The sequence below is a fragment of the Moschus berezovskii genome, chromosome X (genome assembly GCF_049115385.1).
Source record: "Moschus berezovskii isolate FMDL1 chromosome X, NW_MosBer_1.0, whole genome shotgun sequence".
NCBI classification, from domain to species: Eukaryota; Metazoa; Chordata; class Mammalia; order Artiodactyla; family Moschidae; genus Moschus; species Moschus berezovskii.
This window is the reverse complement of record NC_142488.1, coordinates 3,506,917-3,524,105: the sequence shown is the minus strand read 5'-3', so window position 1 is coordinate 3,524,105 and position 17,189 is coordinate 3,506,917.

The following is a 17,189-nucleotide window of genomic DNA, read 5'->3' as shown; positions in this document are numbered from 1 at the left end:
CAACCAAAAGACAAAGGCTGGTTGAATGGATACAAAAACAAGACCCCGATATATGTTGTGTACAAGAGACCCACCTCAGAACGAGGGACACAAACAGACTGAAAGTGAAGGGCTGGAAAAAGATATTCCACGCAAATAGAGACCACAAGAAAGCAGGAGTAGCAATACTCATATCAGATAAAATAGAGATTAAAACAAAGACTGTGAAAAGAGACAAAGATGGAAACTACATAATCATCAAAGGATAAATCCCAGAACAAGATCTAACAATTATAAATATTTATGCACCCAACATAGGAGCACTGCAATATGTAAGACAATTACTAACAAGTATGAAAGGGGAAATTAACAACAATGCAATAATAGTGGGAGATTTTAATACCCCACTTACATCTATGGATAGATCAACTAAACAGAAAATTAACAAGGAAACACAAACTTTCAATGATACAATAGACCAGGTAGACATAATATATATCTATAGGATATTTCACCCCAAAACAATGAATTTCACCATTTTCTCAAGCGCACACGGAACCTTTTCCAGGATAGATCACATCCTGGGCCATAAATCTAGCCTTGGTAAATTCAAAAACATTGAAATCATTCCAAGCATCTTTTCTGACCACAATGCAGTAAGATTAGATCTCAATTACAGGAGAAAAACATTAAAATGCCAACATATGGAGGCAGAACAACACACTGCTGAATAATGAACAAACCACAGAAGAAATCAAAAGAGAAATCAAAATATGCATAGAAATGAATGAAACTGAAAACACGACAACCCAAAACCTCTGGGACACTGTAAAAGCAGTGCTAAGGGGAAGGTTCAGAGCAATACAGGCACACCTCAAGAAACAAGAAAAAAGTCAACTAAATAACCTAACTCTACACCTAAAGAAACTAGAAAAGGAAGAAATGAAGAACCTCAGGGTTAGTAGAAGGAAAGAAATCTGAAACATTAGGGCAGAAATAAATGCAAAAGAAACAAAAGAGGCCATAGCATAAATCAACAAAGCCGAAAGCTGGTTCTTAGAGAGGGTAAATAAAATTGACAAACCACTAGCCAGACTCATCAAGAAACAAAGGGACAAGAACCAAATCAATAAAATTAGAAATGAAAATGGAGAGATCACAACCGACAACACAGAAATACAAAGGATCATTAGAGAATACTATCAGCAGTTATATGGCAATAAAATGGACAACTTGGAAGAAATGGACAAAGTCTTGTCAAAGTACAACTTTCTAAAACTGAACCAGGAAGAAATAGAAAATCTGAACAGACCCATCACAAGCACAGAAATACAAGCTGTAATCAAAAATCTTCCAACAAACAAAAGCCGAGGTCCAGACGGCTTCATAGATGAATTCTACCAAAAGTTTAGAGAAGAGCTAACACCTATTCTACTCAAACTCTTCCAGGAAATTGCTGAGGAAGGGAAACTTCCAAACTCATTCTATGAGGCAACCAACACACTAATCCCAGAACCTGGTCAAGATCCCACAGAAAAAGAAAACTACAGGCCAATATCACTGATGAACATAGATGCAAAAATCCTTCACAAAATTCTAGCAATCAGAATCCAACAACACAATAAGAAGATCATACATCATGACCATGTAGGCTTTATCCCAGGAATGCAAGGATTATTCAATATCCGCAAATCAATCAATGTAATACACCACATTAACAAACTGAAAAATAAAAATCATATGATTATCTCAGTAGATGCAGAGAAAACCTTCGACAAAATTCAACATCCATTTATGATAAAAACCCTCCAGAATTTGGGAAAAGAAGGAACATACCTCAACATAATAAAAGCTATATATGACAAAACCACAGCAAACATTGTCCTCAATGGTGAAAACTGAAAGCATTTCCCCTAAAGTCAGGAACAAGACAAGGGTGTGCACTCTCACCACTACTCTTCAACATAGTTTCAGAAGTTTGGCGACAGCAGTCAGAGCAGAAAAAGACATAAGAGGAATCCACATTGGAAAAGAAGAGGTAAAACTTTCACTGTTCGCAGATGACATGATTCTCTACACAGACAACCCTAAAGACTCTACCAGAAAACTACTAGAGCTAATCAATGAATACAGTAAAGATGCGGGATATAAAATCAACACACAGAAATCCCTTCATTCCTGTACACTAATAATTAGAAAATAGAAAGAGAAATTAAGGAAACTATTCCATTCACTGTTGCAACGAAAAGAATAAAATACTTAGGAATACATCTACCTAAAGAAACAAAAGACCTGTACATAGAGAACTATAAAACCCTGGTGAAAGAAATCAGAGAGGACACTAAGAGATGGAGAAATATACCGTGTTGGAGGATTGGAAGAAAAAATATTGTGAAAATGAGTATACTACTCAAAGTAATTTATACATGCAATGCAATGCCTATCAAGCTACCAACGATGTTTTTCACAGAGCTAGAACAAATAATCTCATAATTTGTATGGAAATACCAAAAACTTCGAATAGCCCAAGCAATGTTGAAGAAAAATGGAACTGCGGGAATCAACCTGCCGGACTTCAGCCTCTATAACAAAGCCACAGTCATCAAGAAAGTATGGTTCTAGCATAAAGACAGAAATATAGACCAATGGAACAAAATAGAAAGCCCAGAGATAAATCCAGGCACTTATGGACACCTTACCTTTGACAAAGGAGGCAAGAATATAAAATGGAGAAAAGACAGTCTCTTTAACAAGTGGTGCTGGGAAAACTGGTCAGACACTTGGAAAAGAATGAAACTAGAACACTTCCTAACACCATACACAAAAATAAACTCCAAATGGATGAAAGATCTCAATGTAAGACCAGAAACTATAAAACTCCTAGAGGAGAACATAGGCAAAACACGCTCCGAAATAAATCACAGCAGGATCCTCCATGACCCACCTCCCAGAATATTGGAAATAAAAGCAAAAATATACAAATGGGACCTAAGTAAAATTAAAAGCTTCTGCACAGCAAAGGAACCTATAAGCAAGGTGAAAAGACAGCCTTCAGAATGGGAGAAAATCATAGCAAATAAAACAACTGACAAAGAATTAATCTCAAAAATATACAAACAACATCTGCAGCTCAATTCCAGAAAAATAAACGACCCAATCAAATAATGGGCCAAAGAACTAAACAGACATTTCTCCAAAGAAGACATCAGGTGGCTAACAAACACATGAAAAAGTGCTCAACATCCCTCATAATCAGAGAAATGCAAATCAAAACCACAATGAAATACCATTTCACACCAGGCAGAATGGCTGCTATCCAAAAGTCTACATGCAATAAATGCTGGAGAGGGTGTGGAGAGAAGGGAACCCTTTTACACTGTTGGTGGGAATGCAAACTAGTACAGCCACTGTGGAGAACAATGTGGAGATTCCTCAAAAAACTGGAAATAGAACTGCCATATGATCCAGCAATCGCATTCCTCGGCATACACACTGAGGAAACCAGAATTGAAAGAGACACGTGTACCCCAATGTTCATCGCAGTACTGTTTATAACAGTCAGGACATGGAAGCAACCTAGACGTCCATCTGCAGACGAATGGAAAAGAAAGCTTCGATACATGAACACAATGGAGTATTACTCAGCCATTAAAAAAATGCATTTGAATCAGTTCTAATGAGGTAGATGAAACTAGAGTCTATTATACAGAGTGAAGTAATCCAGAAAGAAAAACACCAGCACAGTATACTAATGCATATATATGGAATTTAGAAAGATGGAAATGGCAACCCTGTATGCAAGACAGCAAAAGAGACACAGATGTATAGAACAGTCTTTGGGACTCTGTGGGAGAGGGCGAGGGTGGGATGATTTGGGAGAATGGCATTGAAACATGTATATTATCACATGTGAAACGAATCACCAGTTCAGGGTTGATGCATGTTACAGGATGCTCGGGGCTGGTGTGTGGGGATGACCCAGAGGAAGCATAAGGGGAAGAGGGAGGTGGGAGAGGGGTTCAAAAAGGGGAACTCATGTACACGCGGGGCAGATTCATGTCAATGTATGCAAAACCAACCAATATATTGTAGCATAATTAACCTTCAATAAAAATAAATTAAAAAAAAAGAATAAATTACCACACAAATTCCGAAGGCTGGCCCATCCTGGGATGTTCTGCAAGACTGAAAATCCTTTTTGGTTTACTTTCTCACTGACTCTCACACTCTATTCTGCCTTTTGACTTTAGTTTGTCATCACTGGTCTCCCTCTGGCTCTATAAAAGAACCTGGCCTCCAGACCCTGAGAAGATGGTTTCTTCAAGACATTCGTCTACCATCGTCTCAGCCAAATGTCCAAAGTAATTTCGATTCCTTGCCGCCCCACCACCTTTCTGGGATTCACTGGTCTGTCAGTAGCACAACTAGAGAGTCCATGTGCCATGACTAAAGACCCCAGCTGTGATGAAACAAAGATTTTGCATGCCGCAACTAAAACTTGGTGCATACAAATAAATTAATGCATAAATAAATAAATCTAATACTATATTTTTGTAATAAAAGTCATATACACAATTACTTTCTTAAAAATAGTGGGCTTGTGTTTTGTTGGCTCAACCTTAGACTCTAACTGCATTGCAACCTTGACCATGTATCCTTGAGGCAAGCTGGAATTTTGAGTGGCCAAGATCAATAGGCCTCCTAGCACTGTTTAGTTAGGAGTTGCGCAATCTAAAATGTAAAAACAGTGGTTACAGAAAGAAAAAGAAAAGAAAAACAGAAAAGTAAAGCAAAATTAATAACCTGTTGTTAGAGGCTTCTCAGTTTCAAAAATACGAATAAATTTGAGGAGAAAACAGGAAGCTGTACCAAGCAGTACTTAGCTGTATTTGGAGGGAGTTACAGCAGTACTGTTTTTGTAAGATGGTTCTGGTTTTATTTATTATTCTATTGCCTACATTTTCACCAGTATTAAGGACAGTTGGGCTGAAAGGGCATACAAGACCTTTCAGTACAAAGCAATAGGTTTTTTTTTTTTTTAATCAGTTTCCTTAAGAATGAAATCTTATTTCTTTTCAATTCTATCTTTTAATTGGTGGAGAATGTTTTACAATGTTCTCTGGGCTCCTGCCAATGCAAATCAGCCATAATTATTCATTAATCACCTCCTCTTTGTGCCCCCTCCCCTCACCGCATTTCACCCCTCCAGGACATCACAAGCGCCTCTCTGGGCTCCCTGTGTTTCACCAACTTCTCATCAGCTGCATATCGTTTGCGGGGAAGAAACAGAGAGGCAGATATAGAGAACAGAGTGTGAGCACAGGGAGGGAAGAAGAGTACGGAGGCCAGTGGAAACCAACACGATTACTGCAACTGTTGCAAGAATCTCTGAGAAGAACTAGTGTCTAATTTCCCCTTGATTGGCAGTTAGAAAGACTTCCTAAGATGGGATGGGCCTAGGATACACTCCCAGGGGACACACGTTGGTAAGAGTCCAAAAGGAAACTTTGGGAATGCTGGCGGTACAAAAGTAGAGATGGAAGGGTGATGATAAAGGGTGTTAGCTGGGATCAATTGACCACTCAAATTTATCTGAGTCAGGGAATTCTCTGGTGGTCCAGTGGTTAGGATTCTGTCCTTCCCCTGCACAGAGTATAGGGTTCATACGGGTTTCATCCCTGCAGGAGAACTAAGAACCTGAATGCTGAATGGGTCAGCCTAGATAAAGAAACAAACCAAAAAAAACAAAAAAACAAAGAAAATTAATATCTGGGTCAAAGACCAAGGAGAGGAAACGGATTCAGGATATTCAAAGATATGAAACCTTCAATCACGCACTTTCCAGCTGAAAATATGACACGATAATATACAGAGGAATGCAGGAACAATGGAGATAACATGATAAAGTAAAAGGAAAAAATATAGATACTATTGTCGGTCCAGGTGAACATGAAGGGAAGTGATCCTCTGAGGATGTGAGCTGAGGCCGCCCTTGAGATGACAAACTCCCCTCAAAGGTCTGAATTCAATCCAAATGAAGGAATCTGAGCTCCAATCAGTCCCAGGAGCAGACAGCACTGGGTCAATTCTCACTTAGTTGACTCAGGAAATGTGAATCTCATTTCTTCTTTCCTATACTCAGAAAAAAATGAATCTTTTAAAGTATTTATTTGACAAATAACAGTGAATGAAGATGAAAATAAGTAAATTTTGATTAAAAAAAAAGACCAAAAAATAAAAAATGACTCGCTGTTTCAGTGACCTACTGTTAGGAATTTTGATTTTTCCATTAAAAATTCTAACAATGGCAGGAACCTCTGTCCAGCGTTTTTTGCTCACTGGGAGAAACAACTGAGTTAGTGAATAAATATTGTATTACAGATTAAATTGGTAAAACGGTGTCTGGACATAAATCACTGAAAATAAACTACTGATAGGCCTTCTTCAGATGACTTTCAGCAGTGTATTACCAGATCGCCCTCTTAGTACTTAGGAGGAAAAAGCCCATATTGGGGCAGGAGAAGGTGACGAATACTCTGTGCTGACCTGCTCCCCACCTCAGAATAATAGGGTTCTTTCCAAGGTTCTCTTAGGAAATAGTGTTCCCTTGGCTAAACCACACTGTCAATCTTTACTTTTACAAAATAAATCTTACACTATCTCTTCCATATTAACAGAACCATGCAGAAGTGAGGGATATGTACCTTGGACAGCTCATCTCATTTTGGATCTCTTGATAAGCAGGAAAATAAATAATTGTCCTCTTGCAATATTGGACGTACTGCAGTTTCTCACTTTAAAGGTCAAATGCCCACATCCACATATGCTTCTCTTAAAACAAATATCATTATTAAAATGACAGAATGCCAGAAAAGTTTATCTCTGCCAACAAGGATACTGAAGGTGCCGTCTGTTTTAGCTGTGGTCATATGATGAACAACCATTGGTTCAGGATGTGTCACGCCAACAGATACAGGCTATAAAAGCGGCAGCACTTTTGCATCCTTTCCAACCACTGGGACACCCTCGGCTTCTAGAGCAGAAGGGCCACGAGAGTCAACAAGATGAAGGCTCTGCTGTTCAGTCTTGTCCTCGGTCTGCTTGTTGCCAGTCAAGGTGAAGCTCAGACAGACGCCTCACAGGTAACAGGGCATTTGAACGGTGGTCCAAGCTTGGGAGGGGTTCTTAGTGTGTATCCGTGTGAGTGTCCTTTTCGAGGTTTGGTCATGTGGACTGCTAAGTCTCGCCATCTCCCTGCAACTAAAAATTGCTCCATTCACTGGCTCTATGCCTGCTGTTTGTGATGTCTGTATCATCTCTACCATCCATTCATCGGCTCTCATGTATGTTCACTACTCGTGTAAAACCGAAGGATGGTCTCACAGGTGTTGGATTGGGTCTCTTGCATTTGACAACATAGCTCAAGCTATCTCAGTAATACCTCAATTATTTCCTTTATCTGACATGAGTTTTCACGTGATTTTATACGTAGGGCTGTGTTCATAAAGATAGGTAACTTCTGCTAAGTGAAAGTGCAGGGAACCACCTGAGGGATGGTGTCGGGCAGAATTTACAGAGATGGACTAAAATTTCTGAACGGATCTTTGCTTTTAGTTTACAGGAAGATGGTTAACCCAATACGTGGCAGCCAGTAACAAAGAGAAGATCACCGAGGGTGGGCCATTCCACGCTTTCATGCGTTACGTTGAGCTTGATGAAGAAAATGGAACAATACTGATGCACTTTTATGTCAAGTAAGTAAAAGTCACCCAAAATGAAAACACCTCTAAACTCTGGCCTGAGGGAGGGTGTCTCTTCCCCGTCTGCAGGAAGTTCTCTGGCTGATGTTGAGAGGAAGACTCCCTGAGCTGTGGGGCTGAGCAGGGATACTCAGCTGGGGGGAGGGCAGTTTCTCTGTGAGCACCAGGGAATGTCCCGAAAAGTCTGCAGAGAGGGGAAACCAGAAGCTGCACTGTCATCAACTCATTAGAGAAAATAGGGACACAGCCGAGGAAAGAGGCTCATGTCCTGGAACCCACAGTTCCCACCAGGCGCTTGACCCCTTCCTTGCAGAATTTGTAAGAGACGGTTCCCATTGAGCCCAGAAGTGAGAACAGTGGGGAGAGCACACAGTGAGCTCTGCCCTCGGGGCTTCCTCACGGAAGGTTTCAACATCACTGAGTTTCCCAAAGTCGTCAGAGCCCCTAGTGACTTTCCCAAGTCCCTTCCCAGGCGCATCCATTGCACGTGACAGCAGTTCGATCACTGGTTTGGGAAGATCCCCTGGAGGAGGAAATGGTGAACCATTTCAGTATTCTTGCCTGGAGAATCCCATGAACAGAGATACCTGCTGTTCTATATAGTCCAAGGGGTCGCAAAAAGTCAGACAGCACTGAGCAACCAAGCACACACACACAGAGATCCAAGTACCATTCATGGAATGTCCACTATACGGCAGATGGTATCCTAGGAACATGCAAAGTATGGCAGAAATCAACACATTTCTTCAGCAATTATCTCCTACCCAACTCCACCCGAAAAAAGCAAACCAGAACATGGAACCTCAGGTATACATTGTTAGGAATAATAGTATTAAGAACAGAAACAACTAAATATTTTATGGTGGAGATATTGCTTTATAAATATATATCACGGATTATGTATTGTATATAACCATATGTTACATAGCATCAGTTCATTCGCTCAGTTGTGTCTGACTCTTTGTGACCCCATGAACTGCAGCAAGCCAGGCATCCGTGTCCATCAACAACTCCCATAGTTCACTCAAACTCATGTCCATTGAGATGGTAATGCCATCCAACCATCTCATCCGCTGCCGTCCCATTCTCCTATTGCCCTCCATCTTTCCCAGCATCAGGGTCTTTTCCGAGGAGTCAGCTCTTTGCATCAGGTGGCCAGAGTATTGGACTTTCAGCTTAGCATCAGCCTTTCCAATGAATATTCAGGACTGATTTCTTTAGGATGGACTGATTGGATCTCCTTGCACTTCAAGGGACTCTCAAGAATCTTCTCCAATACCACAGTTCAAAAGCATCTCTTTTTTGGTGCTCAGCTTTTTTTTTACATTCCCGCCTCACATCCATACATGACAACTGGAAAATCCATAGCCTTGACTAGATAGACCTTTGTTGGCAAAGTAATGTCTCTGCTTTTTAATATACCATCTCGATTGGTCATAACTTCCCTTCCAAGGAGTAAGCGTCTTTTAATTTCATGTCTGCAATCAGCAGTGATTTTGCAATCTGCAGTGATTTTGGAGCCCCCCAAAATAAAGTTTGACAGTGTTTCCACTGCTTCCCCATCTATTTCCCATGAAGTGGTGGGACCAGATGCCATGACCCTAGTTTTCTCAATGTGGAGTTTCAAGCCAAACTTTGCATTCTCCTCTTTCACTTTCATCACGAGGCGCTTTAGTTCCTCTTCACTTTCTGCCATAAGAGTAGTGTCATCTGCATATTTGAGGTTATTGATATTTATCCTGGCAATCTTGATTCCAGCTTGCACTTCTGCCAGCCCAGTGTTTCTCATGATGTACTCTGCATATAAGTTAAATAAGCAGGGTGATATATATAGCATTGACGAACTCCTTTTCCTATTTGGAACCAGTCTGTTGTTCCATGTCCAGTTCTAACTGTTGCTTCCTTACCTGCATATATGTTTCTCAAGAGGCAAGTCAGGTGGTCGAGTATTCCGATCTCTTAAAGAATTTTCCACAGTTTATTATGATTCACACAGTCAAAGCCTATGACATAGTCAGTAAACCCGAAATAGATGTTTTGGAACACTTTTGCTCTTTTGATGATAAAACGGATGTTGTCAATTTGATCTCTGGTTCCTCTGTCTTTTCTAAAACCTTCTGGAACATCTGGAAGTTCACGGTTCATGACTTGTTGAAGTCTGTCTTGGAGAATTTTGAGCATTACTTTGCTAGTGTGTGAGATGAGTTCAATTGTTTGGCAGTTTGAGCAATCTTTGCTATTCCCTTCCTTTGGCATTGGGATGAAAGCTGGCATTTTCCTGTCCTGTGGCCACTGCTGAGTTGTCCAAATGTATTGCCATATTGAGTGCAGCACTTTCATAGCATCATCGTTTAGTATTTGAGATAGCTCAACTGGAATTGCATCACCTCCACTAGCTTTGTTCATAGTGATGCTTCGTGGGCCATCTTCATTTCACATTCCTGGATGTCTGGCTCCTGGTCAGTAATCACACAATCGAGATTATCTGAGCCGTAAAAGTCTTTTTTGTATAGTTTTCTTTGTATTCTTGCCACCTCCTCTTAATATCTTCTGCTTCTGTTCGGTTCATTTCTGTCTTTATTGTGCCCGTCTTTGCATGGAATGTTCTCTTCAGTTCAGTTCAGTTCAGTGTCTCAGTCGTGTCCGAATCTTTGCAACCCCATGAATCACAGAACGCCAGGCCTCCCTGTCCATCACCAACACCCGGAGTTCACGCAAACTCATGTCCATCGAGTCAGTAATGCCATCCAGCCATCTCACTCTCCGTCGTCCCCGTGTCCTCCCACCTCCAATCCCTCCCAGCATCATACTACTTTCCAGTGAGTCAATTCGTCGCATGAGGTGGCCAAAGCATTGGAGTTTCAACTTTAGCATCAGTCCTTCCAATGAACACCCAGGATTGATCTCCTTTTGAATGGACTGTTTGGATCTCCTTGCAGTCCAAGGGACTCTCAAGAGTCTTCTCTAGCACCACAGTTCAAAAGCATCAATTCTTCGGCGATCAGCGTTCTTCACAGATCAACACTCACATCCATACACGAGCACGGGAAAAACCATAGCCTTGACTAGAAGGACCTTGATTGGCAAAGTAATGTCTCTGCTTTTTACTATGCTATCAAGTTTGGTCATAACTTTCCTTCCAAGGAGTAAGCGTCTTTTAATTTCCTGGCTGCAATCAGCCTCTGCAGTGATTTTGGAGCCCCAAAAAATAACGTCTGACACTCTTTCCCCTATTTCCCCATCTATTTCCCATGAAGTGATGGGACCAGATGCCATGATCTTCGTTTTCTGAATGTTGAGCTTCAAGCCAAACTTTTCATTCTGGTCTTTCACTTTCATCAAGATGCCTTTGACTTCCTCTTCACTTTCTGCCATAAGGGTGGTGTCATCTGCATATCTGAGGTTATTGATATTTCTCCCGGCAATCTTGATTCCAGCTTGTGCTTCTTCCAGCCCAGCGTTCCTCATGATGTACTCTGCATATAAGTTAAATAAGCAAGGTGACACTATACAACCTTGACGGACTGCTTGTCCTATTTGGAACCAGTCTGTTGTTCCATGTCCAGTTCTAACTGTTGCTTCCTGACCTGCATAGTATCTCTAATTTTCTTGAAAAGATCGCTAGTCTTCTGCATTATATTATTTTCCTCTATTTCTTTGCACTGACCACTGAGGAAGGTTTTCTTATCTCTCCCTGCTATTCTTTGAAACTCTGCATGCAAACGGGTGTATCTGTCTTTTTCTCCTTATCTTTTTGCTCTCTTTTTTTCACAGCTGTTTGTAAGGCCCCTCAGATAGCCATTTGCTTTTATTCATTTCTTTACCTTGGGCATGATCTTGCTCCCTGTCTCCCATGCAATGTCACGAACCTCCGTCCATACTTCATCAGGTACTCTGTGTATCAGATCTAGTCCCTGAAATCTATTTCTCACTTCCACTGTTTAATCATAAGGGATTTGATTTAGGTCATATCTAAATGGTCTAGTGGTTTTCCCTACTTTTTTCAAGTCAGAATTTGGCAATATGGAGTTCATGATCTGAGCCACAGTTAGGTCCCGGTCTTCTTTTGGCGGACTGTATACAGCTTCTCCATCTTTGGCTGCAAAGAACATAATCTATCTGATCTCAGTGTTGGCCAGCTGGAGATGTCCATGTGTAGAGTCTTCTCTTGTGCTGTTGAAGAGGCTGTTTGCTATAACCAGTTCGTTCTCTTTGCAAAGCTCTTTTACCCTTTACCCTGATTCATTCTGTACTCCAAGGTCAAATTTGCTTGTTACTCCAGGAGTTTCTTGACTTCCAACTTTTGCATTCCAGTCCCCTATAATGAAGAGGATTTCTTTTTAGGATGTTCGTTCTAAAACGTCTTGTAGGTCCTCATGAAACCATTCTATTTCAGCTTCTTCAATGCTACTGGTTGGAGCACAGACTTGGACTACCGTGCTATTGATTGGTTTGCCTTTTAAATGAAGAGAGGTCATTCTGTCGTTTTTGAGACTTCATCCAAGGTCTGCATTCCCGACTCTTTTGTTGACAATGATGGCTACTCCATTTCTTCTAAGGGATTCCTGCCCACAGTAGTAGGTATACTGTTCATCTGAGTTAATAATTCACCCATTCCAGTCCATTTTAGTTCACTGATTCTTAGAGTGTCAATGTTCACTCTTGCCATCTCTTGTTTTACTGCTTCAAATCGTCTTAATTCTTGCACCTAAATTCCAGGTTCCTATGCAATTTTGCTTTTTACAGCATCGGACCTTGCTTCTATCACCAATAACATCCCAAATGGTCGTTGTTTTTGCAATCCCTTCATTCTTTCTGGACTTTTTGTCTACTGATCTCCAGTAGCATATTGGGCACCTACCGACCTGGGGAGTTCATCTTTCAGTGTCTATTATTTGCCTTTTCATACTGTCCTTTTCTTTACTCATCACTACATGTCTACGCCTAGAGCCATAGGTAAGAATAGATCTGCATATTCTAAACATCTTGGCTCTTCACGTGAGCAAATTATGCAGTCTGAATCATCTTCCCCAGCGTCCTCTCTCAGCTGCTGCTGCTGCCAAGTCACTTCAGTCGTGTCCGACTCTGTGTGACCCCATAGACGGAAGCCCACCAAGCTTCCCCATCCCTGGGGTTCTCCAGGCAAGAACACTGGAGTGGGTTGCCATTTCCTTCTCCAATGTATGAAAGTGTAAAGTGAAAGTGAAGTCGCTCAGTCGTGTCCGACCCTTAGTGACCCCACGGACTACAGCCTACCAGGCTCCTCCATCCATGGGATTTTCTAGGCAATAGTGCTGGAGTGGCTTGCCATTGCCTTCTCCGCCTCTCTCAGCAACAAGTTTAAAACTGTTATCAGTGTCTGCATATGAAAGGAATCACGTTTTCCAAGCCAAATTAAAGGAGTTTGTCTGCTCAGATAAAATGTTGTGTATTTGCAGTTATGTTGGATAATTGTTGTGTTCCCACTTTGTGGTTGTTTTTCAGTGAGTTCAATACATTTCAATTCCCTAATGACTAAGAGGGCTTCCCTAATAGTTCAGTTGGTAATAAAAGTCTGCCTGCAATTCAGGAGACCCTGCTTCATTTCTTTGGTCAGGAAGATCCCCTGGAGAAGGGATAGACTACCACTCCCATATTCTGGCCTGGAGAAGTCCATGGACTCTATAGTCCATGGGGTCACAAAGAGGTAACATGAATGAGTGACTTGCACTTTCACTTTCAATGGCTGAGAACACTCACCACACTTCACTGTGGGCATTCTTTTCCAAGGTGTATGTTCAAAAATTAATCCAGTTCCTGTGGGGTTAAATGCCTTTTAGTATTTGTTTCATGAAAATTCTTTATATGGGCCAAATACACCTTTATCACATACATGTACAGAGGACATATGTGAAGCCACGTACTCCTGTTATAAAGCTGAAAATATATACCTATCATATACTATATCCATAAATTTCTTCATGATATCGTACAAACACATCATGCATATTTGAGAGTTTGCTTGTGTAAGTGTCCGTGTGAGTGTGAAATGTGTCTGTATACCGACTTGTGTCTTTCAAGTTTAATCCTCATATGGTATTGTGATGGAGGAAGAGTGTGTGTTTAGAGAAAATTAAACTTTTTTTAAAAAATTTGTGATTTTTGTCTCTCATATTGTCTAATGAGGGCTTCCCTGGGGGCTCTTACATTGTGTAATAAAGCCTGGTGGATTTCATGTTGTCTAATAAGGCCTGGTGGCTCTCATATTGTTTAATAAGGGCTTTCCTGGTGTCTCAGAGGGTAAAAAATCTGCCTGTAATGCAGGAGACCCGGATTCGATCTCTGGGTCAGGAAATTCCCATGCAGAAGGAAATGGCAACCCACTCCAGTCTTCTTGCCTGGAGTTTCCCACAGACAGAGGAGACTGGTGGGCTACAGTCCATGGGTTCGCAGAGAGTCAGACACAACTGAGTGACAAACTCTTTCCTTTCATTGTCTAATGAATCACTGCCAGGGTTGTGATAAAGCTCAGGGTTTGTCTTGATGGCTAAGCCTCTCATTTTTCAGAAACCATATAAAGGAGAAGTTCATTCTTTTTCTTTCTTTCTTCCTAAAATTCTAGATTTTTCCTTGGTTATTGTCTTTACACACGACCTGTTTTGTATCTGTGGTTATCTTCGGAACTACTAGTCAGATTTAGCGGGTATACAAATCATCCAGGCCGCTTGATACTTGCTGGATCTGAGACAGCATATGTTGTCTCTTTTGAAGGTCAATTTGTTCACCAGCACTGAGGTGATACCTGACACATATTCTTGGGTGTCATACAGAAAGAATCCTAAATATACATCATATTTTTATTATGTTAATCAACCAACATGAATATATTTTGTTTTTAAGGAAGAATGGAGAATGCATCGAAAAATATGTCTCAGGCACAAAGGAAGAAAACTATTACGCTATTGACTGTAAGTATGAATGTTTCACTGGAAAGACGACGTTCAGGTAGAAATCTTGGTCTCAGCTTTCTTCAATAACCCCATACACCTGATTTCTACTCCCACTAAAAATCAGAGGTCAGGGACTGGAAAGCCTTCCCTCAACGGAGTGTTACTCAGAGAGACCAGATCCAGACATCCTAGACTGTGAAGTTAAGTGGGTCTTAGGAAGCATTATGGAGAAGGCAATGGCAGGTCACTCCAGTACTCTTGCCTGGAGAATCCCATGGATGGAGGAGCCTGGTAGGCTGCAGTTCGTGTGGTCGCTAAGGGTCGGACACGACTGAGCAACTTCACTTTCACTTTCACACATTGGAGAAGGAAATGGCAACCCACTCCAGTGTTCTTGCCTGGAGAATCCCGGGGTCGGGGTAGCCTGGTGGGTTTCCATCTATGGGGTCACACAGAGTCGGACACGACTGAAATGACTTAGCAGCAGCAGCAGGAAGCATTATAAAAAACGCTAGAGGAGGTGACAGAATTCAAACTGTGCTCTTTAAACTCCTAAAAAGTGATGATGATAAGGGTTGTAAGCAATGTGTCAGCAACTTTGGAAACCTTGGCAGTGGCCACAGAACTGGAAAAGGTCAGTTTCCATTTCAATCTCCAAGAAGGACCATGACAAAGAATGTTGAAACTACCGCACGGCTATGCTCACTTCACATGCGAGCAAGGTTCAGTTCAGTTCAGTTCAGTCGCTCAGTCGTGTCCGACACTTTGCGACCCCATGAATCACAGCATGCCAGGCCTCCCTGTCCATCACCAACTCCCGGAGTTTACTCAAACTCATGTCCATCGAGTCAGTGATGCCATCCAGCCATCTTATTCCCTGTGTCCCCTTCTCTTCCTGCCCCCAATCCTTCCCAGCATCAGAGTCTTTTCCAGTGAGTGCTCAAGATCCTTCAAGTCAAGATTCAGTGGTACATGATCAGACAACTTCCAGAAATATAGGCTTTTTTTTGGAAAAGGCAGATGAACCCGATCAAATTGTCAACATTCACTGGATCATGGAGAAAGCAAGGCAGTTCCACAAAAGAAACAATTTTTTTTTTCTGCTTCATTGACTATGGTAAAACTTTTGACTTTGTGGATCACAACAAACTGTGGAAAATTCTTCAAGATATGGTAATCCTGGATTGCCTTACCAGGCTTCAGAGAAACCTGTATGTGGATCAGTCAGCAATAGTGAGAACTGGACATGCAACAACAGATTGGTTCGAAATTGGGGAAAGAGTACAAGATAGTATATACGGTCATGCGGCTTCTATAACTTATATACAGAGTACATCATGCTGAGTGTCAGGCTGGATGAAAGAAAAGCTGGAATCAAGATTGCTGGAAGAAATAGCAACAGCATCAGATATCCAGATAATACAACTTTATGGAAGACAGTGAAGAGGAACTAAAGAGTCTCATGATAACGGTGAAAGAAGAGACTGAAAAAGCTGGTCTCAAACTCAACATTCAACACCAGGAAGATCATGGCCTCTGGTCCCCTCACTTTATGGCAAATAGAAACTGCAAGAGTGGACGCAGTGACAGGTTTTCTCTTCTTGGACTCGAAAATCTCTGTGGATTGTGACTTCAGCCACGTAATTAACGATGATATTTGGAGAAAAGGCTATGACAACCCAAGAGAGCTTGGTAAAATGCAGATACATCACTTTGCCAACAAAGGTCCGTTTAGTCAACAGTATGTTTATTTTTTTTTCCCGCATTTATGTATGGATTTGAGCGTTGGACCGTAAAGAAGGCTGCACACCAAAGAACTGATGCTTTTAAACGGTGGTGAGGGGGAAGACTCTTGAGATTGACTTGGACTGCAAGGAGCTCAAACTAGTCCATTCTAAAGAAAACCAGTCCTGAATATTCATTGGAAGGACCGATGCTGAAACTGAAGTCCCAGTACATTGGCCACCTGATGGAAAGAACTGACTCATTGGAAAAGACCCTCATGCTGGGAAAATTTAAAGGCGGGAGGACAAGGGGATGACAGAGGATTATATGGTTGGATGGCAGTATCGACTCAAAGTACATGAATTTGAGCAAATTCTGGAAGGTCATGGAGGCCAGGGAACTTGGTGCAGTACAGTTCATGGGGTCATGGAGAGTCAGACATGACATAGCGATTTAATATCAACAAGAACAACGTGGCTAACCATGAGTGTATAATTTTTATTTTGTAGGAGTCTCACAGAAAATTTACAACTGGTTTATGAACTGTGATCACGGGGTCTATATTGAGATGGCACATTAGTGCCATTCACTTTTATTTAATTATTTTTAATTTTAATTGGAGGCTAATTACTTGACATTATTGTATTGGTTTTGCCATACATTGACATGAATCTGCTCCGGGTGTACATGTGTTCCCCATCTTGAACCCCCGTCCCACCTCCCTCCCCATCCCATTCCTCTGGTTCATCCCAGTTCACCAGCCCCGAGCATCACTTTTTAAAAACAATCTTATAAT